Source organism: Cavia porcellus, unplaced genomic scaffold (assembly GCF_034190915.1).
Source record: "Cavia porcellus strain 051 isolate PalLab524CR breed Dunkin Hartley unplaced genomic scaffold, mCavPor4.1 scaffold_33, whole genome shotgun sequence".
Lineage (NCBI taxonomy): Eukaryota > Metazoa > Chordata > Mammalia > Rodentia > Caviidae > Cavia > Cavia porcellus.
Window position 1 is genome coordinate 25,978,300 of NW_026947516.1, and position 8,712 is coordinate 25,987,011.

The window sequence follows — 8,712 nt, forward strand, 5'->3', positions numbered from 1 at the left end:
TTTGTGTTAATTCGTTGGTGAGTAGGTCTTGTTTGTTACAGTACTGAATCCTGACTTAAATATTTTGGAAACTTTTTGCTTTCTTAATTTGGTCACCACCCCTCCTTTCTTTTCCCTGTTAGGACTATGAACACCGGGGCTGAGGTTGTAGCAGCTATGTTGGCCTTATGAGAGAGAGAGATTGTGGGAATTACAACGACCTCAGCTTTGAAATCTTTCAGTCCTTTAAGCAAGGCTGGGAATTTTGGGCTCCTTGGTGAGTTGGAAGACATTTCCTGGTGCTATAGTTTATATCTAGATGTTATGGTTTATAGCTAGACATCTCCTCAAAGCCTTGCATGCTCATAGGTGGGCCTTCTGAGAAGGGACTGGATCATGGGGGTGTGATCCTCATCACTAGATTAGTCCACTGTTGGGTTTGGGAAAGTGGGAGCTGAAACCTGGTTGGCAGAGGTGGGTCACTGTGGGTGTGGTCTAAAAGGGTCCATATTCCACTTTCTCCCTTAACCCCTTGCTTTTTCTTGCCTGCCATGCCCCTCTGCCATGATGTCTTGCTTTGAATCCAGAAAACCATGGGCTGAGTCTCTATAAACTGTTAGCCAAAACAAACCACTCCTCCTTTAACTTGCAGATGATGAGTATTTTGTCCTAGCAATGAGAAAGTGACTAAAACAGCTGTTTAGTCAGGGATCCTGTTGCTTACAACCAAGCAGAGTTCCTAATATACTCTATGGTTTCAAGGGCAAGTACAGTTAACATTTGCATTTTTTAATTGAAATTGCAAAAAATTGTTTTGTTGAAAACCAGACAATTAAGAGGAAGAAACAGGGTTTGAATCATGAGTTTTCAGAGCTACAGCACAAACCAATATACTATATTGCTGTGTGTGTGTGTGTGTGTGTGTGTGTGTGTGTGTGTGATTGTGGAGACTGAACCCAAGACGGTCTTACTCAGCTACATTCCTAGGCCATTTTAAAATTTTAAAGTTTTATTTACAAATTTTTTTGGTAGTTTGAGACAGGGTCTCTCTATGTAGCCAAGGTTGGCCTTGAACTTGCTATGTAACCCAGGTTGGCCTTGAACTTGTGGTAATCTTCTTGCCTCAGCCTCCCAGGTGCTGGAATTGCAGGCATGTGGCACCATGCCTGGCTAAATATTTTTATTTTGAGACAGTGACTTGCTAAACTGCCCAGGCTGACACTGAATTTACAGACTTCATGCCTCAACCTCCCAGAGTGCTAGGATTAAAAGCCTGTGCCACCACATCCATCTCCATATTACTTTTTTCTAGTTTGTTTTTTCCATAAATATGCCTATTGTGTTCTCTTGCATGATATCATTCCATAAAATTTAAAACCAAACATATAAATTAAACCACTTATCTTAAAAATTTTTTATTAGTGCATTTTTGCCATATACAATAATAACATTCTGTGTGGGGAGTTGGTACATGTGCATAACACATCTTAATTCTTTTATCATCTCCTTCCCCTCTACCTCCCCCTCCCTCCATCTCTTGGTTCCCTTCTCATTTGCAAAATATCTATCTCCCTGTTTCGTATTATCTGTCTTTTAGTTTGCTCTTTATTTATACTTTGGATTTCTCATGTAAGACAGATCATTGAATCTTCTGTATCTGATTTATTTCATCTAACATTATGGTCTCAAGATTCATCTGTTTTCATACAAATGACTCCTTTAGCCTTTTTAAAAAAGAGAATAAAACAAAATAATAAAATGAAACAAAATAAAATGGTGAGAATGATATTAGATTTGGAAAACAAGACAGTAGGAAATCAACAATAGTTACTATATTGCACACTGTTATCCTCTAAATAGTTGCTCAGACTACCAGATATAGGCACACAAAATTAATCAAACAACATAAGCACTAAGTTGCTTTTTTTCAGAAATTTCTGGTGTGTGATATCTAATTTCTTTTGTGTCTATGTCTCCTGGACTTGTTCTGGGTGGGCTGGAGTCTGAGATTGTACCTGGATCCTTTGACTTGACATTTTCTAGTGTTCCTTTGAGTCAGCCAGTTGCTGAGACCCAGGCATTTTTTGCTCTGGCTGTCCATCGCTCTGTGCAGAGGATTGGGCTAGGCACCTGGGTTCCTCTGATCTCACGTTCCTGGGATAGTGGAGAAGTGCAAGGTGGTGGGGCCTCAGGTGTGGCCTCTTCTCCTCTGGGCCCTTGGGGGTAGGCTTCCTGGGGGCATCTAGCCCAGATGGCAAAGTTTTTCCTTCTTCTTCTTCTTCTTCTTCTTCTTTTTTTTTTTTTTTTGGTACAGGGGAATCAAACTCACGGCTGAGCACTTGCAAGGCAGGCGCTTATGCCACTGAGCTACATCCCCAGTCCTAAGTTTATCCTTCTTAATGTAGAGTGGTACTCCATGGTGTGCAAATATTACATTTTCTTTATTCATCTGCTGATGGCATACAGGCTGCTTCCAAGATTTAGTTATAATTTGTGCTGCTGTAAACATCAACATGTATGCATCACTGTGCTATGCCATCTTTAACTCTTTCAGGAAGATACCTAGAAGGGGAATACCCGGATGAAATGGAATTTCTGGTTTTAGTTTTTTTGAGGCATTTCCATACTGCTATCCATAGTGGTTGTACTAGTTTACCTTCCTGCCAGCAACATAGAGGATTTCTTTTTCCCCACAGCCTCTCCAGAATTTATTATTTGATTTCTTGATGATGGCCATTCTTTCTGGAATAGGATGACATCTCAGTGTTGTTTTAATTTGTTTTTCTCTAATGGCCAGAGATGTTGAGAAATTTTTTTCATGTATTTATTGACCATTTGTATTTCTTCTTCTGATAAATTAAATCTTTTTTGTGGTTGTTTTGTTTTATGAGACAGGGTCTCACTATGTAGTTCAGTTTGGCCTTGAACTCATTAAGTAGCCCAGGCTGACCTCGAACTCACAGCAATCTTCCTGCCTTGGCTTCCTGAGTGCTAGGTCTGCAGGTGTGCACTACTGCAACTTGTTTAAGCTGACTAACTTTTTTTTTGGTAGCAGGAATCAAACACAGGACCTTGTGCTTGCCTAGCAGGCACTGTGCTGCTGAGCTCTGTCCCTGGCCCTAAACTGCTTATTTTTAATTCAATATATTGATGGATCTATTTCTATAGGCTCAAGCACCAGTGTTGGAGCATAATGTTTCATAAAACAGTGTAAGGGCAGAAAAACAGGCTATTTTATCAATATAATCAGAAACACCACATATTTCAACTACTATATTAACAACAAAGTACGATTGATCATGTAACAGAAGGACTCCTTGGGTGGCTGAATCATTTGGTTTTTAAAACATGATTCAAAGGCAACTTCAAATAATCCATCGAGGTTTCAGGCTTAATAAGTGCTTACTTTTTTCTTAATCAAATTCTCTTAGAAGTAATGAAGCATGCTTTGATGCTTAAAATATGCTTCCCTTCATCTACTTCTCTCTCCATGGCATCAAATACTTCTCTTCTTCCTTTTTTCCTGCCTTTTTCCTGCTGCTAGTTCAGCATTCAGCATCATTCTCCAGGAATTCAAGAGTCAGCGCCAAATCTGTGACCCTCTGCGTGGAAACTGATTGTAAGAAGCAGATGGAAAAGATGCCCAGGAGTGTCCGAAATTGAACAAATCTTGGTAGATAATTTATAGTGGGTGTTTTGGGGTGTGTCTTACTACCTAACAAGCCAACAATTTCTCCTGTCACTAGGCTTTGTCCCTCCACACTCCCTTCCCCACATCTCTCTTTTCATGATGGTAGCTTCTCGGAGAGGCTGTTTATGCATTCATCCTTGCCTCACTGGCCACAGGTGATTGTCCAGGGGTGAGCACTCATGGGCAATCCCAAAATCTCTTTCCCAGGACACTCAGAGTTTCCATTCTATGAGATTCAAGCTCCATGTTGGGTATAGAGCAGCAGAAACATAAAAGCTCAGAAATAGCAAGGAGCAGGTGAGCAGAAAGCTGATCTTCAAAGAAAGAAAGAATGCGCACAGAAAAGTCAGGGTGGAGGAGAGGATTCCCCAGCATTCTAACTACTTAACAACTTCAATTTGATTTTAGTGCTTTTCTAAGTCTGTGTTGTGTGGGTTCCACAAGTTCTTACTTCGGTTAACTTAGCATAAATTGGTTTCTACAGTTGTAGCCAGAGCCCTAATTGATACTCATTATAATGACTTGAGTGACAAATGTGTCAACAATAGCTAATGGCCACAGTGGACACAGCAAGTAAAATCTGACAGTCCTTGTTTTCAAAAGCTGCAATCAACCCTAGTCATTCAGCGAGGGGCAGCCTCAGAAATGGATTATGCAGCCTGTTCCCTCTGCTCCTTTCCCAGGTATCCATTCCTTGATTCAACCGATAGTTGATGGGTTCCTACTGTGTGCCAGGCAGGCTATTCAGGGGCTAAAGACACAACTGTGGGTCTATGAGTAAGAGTCTTCCCCCCCCCACAGGGTTTCAGAGAGAGAGAGAGAGAGAGAGAGAGAGAGAGAGAGAGAGAGAGAGTAGGTATAGTCAGTACCGTGCCGGAAAGGAAAGAACTAGGATGCTGCAATGGAGAAGGGCGTCAGGGAAGGTCTGTTCGGAGAGTCACCCATAAGCTGAGAGTGGCAGGACGGGAGACAGCCACGCATGGTGCCAGACAAAGGGTGCTGCGGGACAAGGGAATGGCGAGGAGAGGCCGTGAGCAGGACGGAGTCGTCCTGCTCCCGGAAGGTCAGGCAGCGGGGGTCTGGAGCCATGGAGGAGAGGGCCAGGCGGAAGAAGGCGCCGCCTTGCCTGCAGCACGAATGGCTGCGCCCGTGCAGGCGGCCGGCTCGGGAGGGCTTTGTGCGTTTGGATTTCACTCGGCTTGAAATGAGGAGCCATCCCGAGGCTCAGAGCCGGACAGTGGTCCGTACAGCGCGGTGTAAACGCCCCTCTTGGTCTGCCGGGTGCGGAAAGGGTGAAGGGACAATGGGCCGAACAGGCAGTGGGCGAGGGGTAGGCAGGGGAGGGGGGTAGAGGGGGGGAGCGAGTGACCGTTTGAGCTGTGTGCCGCTGGGGGACACTGCCGAGACAGTGGCTTCATAAGAGGGCAGATCAGGGAGCCTTTCTTAAATGGGAACCTACTGGACAAAGAGCGGTTTGGCAAGTTGGGACATTAAGCGTTTTCTCCTAGGGCTCACATTTTGGTGACTTTTCCCAGGGTAGGGTGAGAAAAGAGAGAGGGCCATGGTTCATGCAGACGGGCGGTGGTGGATGCCTGTCATTTAGAAGCCCGTTCCCTATCGAGGACTGTACTGGCCTGGGAGGACTTTGCTCTTTAAAAGATGGTGTGTGCTGAAAATGAGCTTTGCATCTCCCTGGGGGGGGGGGGAAGAAGGGAAGGGAGGGGAGGAGAGAGGAGGAGAGATTTGCCAAAAATGACTTCCTCTTGGGTTGATCGTGTCCAAAAGGAGAAGAACTCCCCATGAAAGGGCACAACTGTAAAGGGGGTGGGGTTGGTGCAGTGCTGCACAGCCGCAGTGCGTCACCCCACATCACCGCATCACACGCTGGTTTCAAAGCTTGTTTCTAGTTGTGATGTTCACAGTCAGTGGCTTCTGCCCTGGCTGCAAATTAGAACCTCGTTGGGGGTGGGGTAGTTTAAAAACGCCATTGCCCAGCCTCACCCAGACCAATGAATCAAAATCTGGGAACAGGGTTCACTTACCAGTATTTTTTTTTTTTCAAAGCTGTCTTCAGATTATTCCCTTGTAGAGCTCTGGTGTGAAAATCATGAGTAAAAAGCAATTTAAACACCGATCATGACAGTTAATCATGGCCATTTTGGTCAGCTCTTAGCCCTCAAGCAATGCCTTGAACTAAGGAAAGGCCCAATTTGTCTTGATTTTCTTGAGTGCTTTTTCATTCCACAAGGTATTAAATGTGTCCATCACTCACTGCCAGGTTTTCATAAAGAAATCTACCTAAAGCAAAACTCACCAGCCAATTCATGCCCAAACACCCACTTGGTTGACCATTTAGTGTATTACTTTTCAGAGGACCGAGTCTGCTTGAGCTGGAACCGTTGCTGACCATGAAAAATGTCCTCGCTTTCCTAACGCCCTGGGTCAGATGGCCGTTCCTGGCCCCTCTCGGTTTGGAACAGGGAGAGGTTTGCAAAGCCAGCTGTTTCACTCAGCTTGGCTTAGGTCAGAAGCACGTTAATGGGAACCCTGCAGCCGCTGAAGTATGAGATTTCCTGATTAAGGAAATGAGAGGAAATAAGTCATTAACTACTCTTCTACCCCCTGCCCCAACTTGGGAAAATTTTTTTCTCGTTTTGTGAAAATGAAAAACAGAAGATGCTGCTGTTTGTTACAGTTCCCAGAAATAAGATGACAGATCCAAGGATGAACATTTAACAGCTGTTTTGGAACTGATTCTGGGAAGACACAAAAAGCTGCTTTTGGTTTTGCCACAGTTAAAAAGCACAGACTCTCTGATTTGCACACGGTCAATAGCATGCAAGTGGACTCAGAGGAATCACGCCAAGAAAAGACAATGACAAAAAGGGAGGTTTAATCATCATGACGGTTGCAATTAGAATTAAATGTAAACTTAAGAGGATCGCTTCACTCTAGTAAGAGGGCCAAGGGAAATCTACAGTGAGTGGACCAAATCCTCTTGCCAGATTGCTCTCCCCACTCAAAAGAATTTCAATCTTTAATATATTATTATTTGTAAAACACAGAAAAATAAAATATTATTTTGATACCTAGTAGAATTTCTCCTAGGAGGTCCTAACCCCCCTTTTCTGTCTCTTTCTTCTTTTCCTTTCTCTTTTTTCTGTCTTTTGTGCCTTAAATTTTCATAAATCAGCCTGTTTTGAATAGAAGCCGAGATGGCAAGGGGTCTAAGTAGGAGCAGACCTGCCTGACATGAGATGAGCAAACAAATTCATGTTTTGAACCATGCAGGGAGAGGAAAGAGAAAAGTAAAATAAAGAAAAAAAATGCAGTGAGCAAAATAGTCAAAGAATGTGTGTAGTGTGTGCTATGGCTTCTGTCTAGATGTCCCTCCAAAGCCTCGTGTGCTCACAGGTGAGGCTTTTGGTAGATGATTGAATCATGGGGTGTGATACTCTTCAGTGAATTTGTCCACTGATGAGTTTATAGCTAAGTGTGATGTTGGGGGGTGAAGCCTGGTGGGAGGAGGTGGGTCACTGGGGGTGTGGCCTGCAAGGGTACATCTTCCTTCTCTTCCTTGACTCCTCTCTGCTTCTTAGCACCATGCCATGAACTGTTTCTCCTTTGCCATGCCACCCTGCCTTAGAGCCTGCCAAAACTATGAACTGAAACCTCTACAAACTGTGAGCCAAAATAAACCTTTCCTCCTTAGAGACCTAGGTGTCGAGTATTGTGGCACAGCAGTGAGAAAGTAAAACTGTAAAACTCCAAACTTTAACAAAGTTCTAAGTCCACAGAATGCTTAGAGTGGGAGGAAGATTGGGGATCTTGTGCAACAACTGAGAAAGGGTCTGACCTCTGGCAAGAGAAGGAATCAATAACACATGGTGAATGACAAATTAGGACAATGAAGAAGACTGGGGAATTTTCAGGAACTGTAGGGAGGGCTGTGGATCCTCACTGTCTGTGACACATGGGGTTTGAGCCAAATTTAAGTCTCTGAAGGCCAGAGAGGCTTCAGCTGAAATAAATGTGCAGAGATTTGGAGGTTTCATTTAAGCTACGTGGCTATGAGAGGCTTGCAGTGGTTTTTCATTGAGTCGTACCTGGAATGATCAAGTTTCTATGAGGCCCATGAATCCTTAATGCATGACTTCTCAATTCTGACTGTGTTAAGATTGCATCTAGTAAGTTAGATAACACCTATCATCTGTCCAACCACCATCAATCTACCTGCTAACTCAGGCAAGGATAATGAGTACTTTGTACTCTGAAGGCACTGTACTAGGCACTTAGGGGCAAAGAAATAGGTACAATACATAGATTGTGATCTGAAGGAACTTAGTCTGATGGTGATAACTGTAATGGGTTGAATTGTTCCCCTACTCTGCAAAAACAAACAAACAAACAAACCAACAACTAATAAAGATATGTTCAAAACCTGGCTCCTGTTCTATGAATGTGGCCTTCTTTGGAAATACAGCTTTTGCAGATATAATTAAGGCTAAGATTAGGATGTAATTCCAAGTGAGATCATCCTAGATTTGGGGTGGGCCATAAATTGGATGACAGTGTCCTTATAAGAGACAGAAAAGGGGCAGGTATACACACAACAATGACCCTGTGAATTGGAGGCCTAGAGATTTACACAGCCACAAGCCAAGGAACACTACAGGTTGCCACTGCCACCTGAAGAGAGGAGAGGCATGGAACTGGTTTTCCCTCAGAGCCTGCTGACACCTTGATTTTGGACTTCCGGCCTCCAGAATTGTAGGAAAATAAATTTATGTTGTTTCAAGCCACTCCAGCTGTGGTTATTTGTTAGGAAGCTCTAGGGAACCAGTGCAGCACCTTGTACTGAAATAGTTTGGGGCCAGGCAGAAAGGGGCAGATGGTGCAGCCCAGTCATAAAGAGGTGCTTTGACAATTCAGATTGAGTCAGAGTTGAGAAAGTTGGCAGGAGTGCAAGGCAGGAAGCAGTTCAGAGAAAGTTTTATGGTAGTAGCAACATTTGTGGTGGATGGGGACAGAAGTGGGGCATG

General features: G+C 43.8%; 1 long non-coding RNA gene across 1 annotated transcript; it reads left to right on the top strand.

Moving 5' to 3' along the window:
- Positions 1-4,075: 4,075 nt before the first annotated feature.
- LOC134474551 (uncharacterized) lies at positions 4,076-8,115 on the top strand. Its single transcript, XR_010045391.1, has 2 exons — positions 4,076-4,353; positions 6,042-8,115. It is a non-coding gene; the product is annotated as an uncharacterized LOC134474551 (long non-coding RNA).
- The last annotated feature ends 597 nt before the right edge of the window (positions 8,116-8,712 follow it).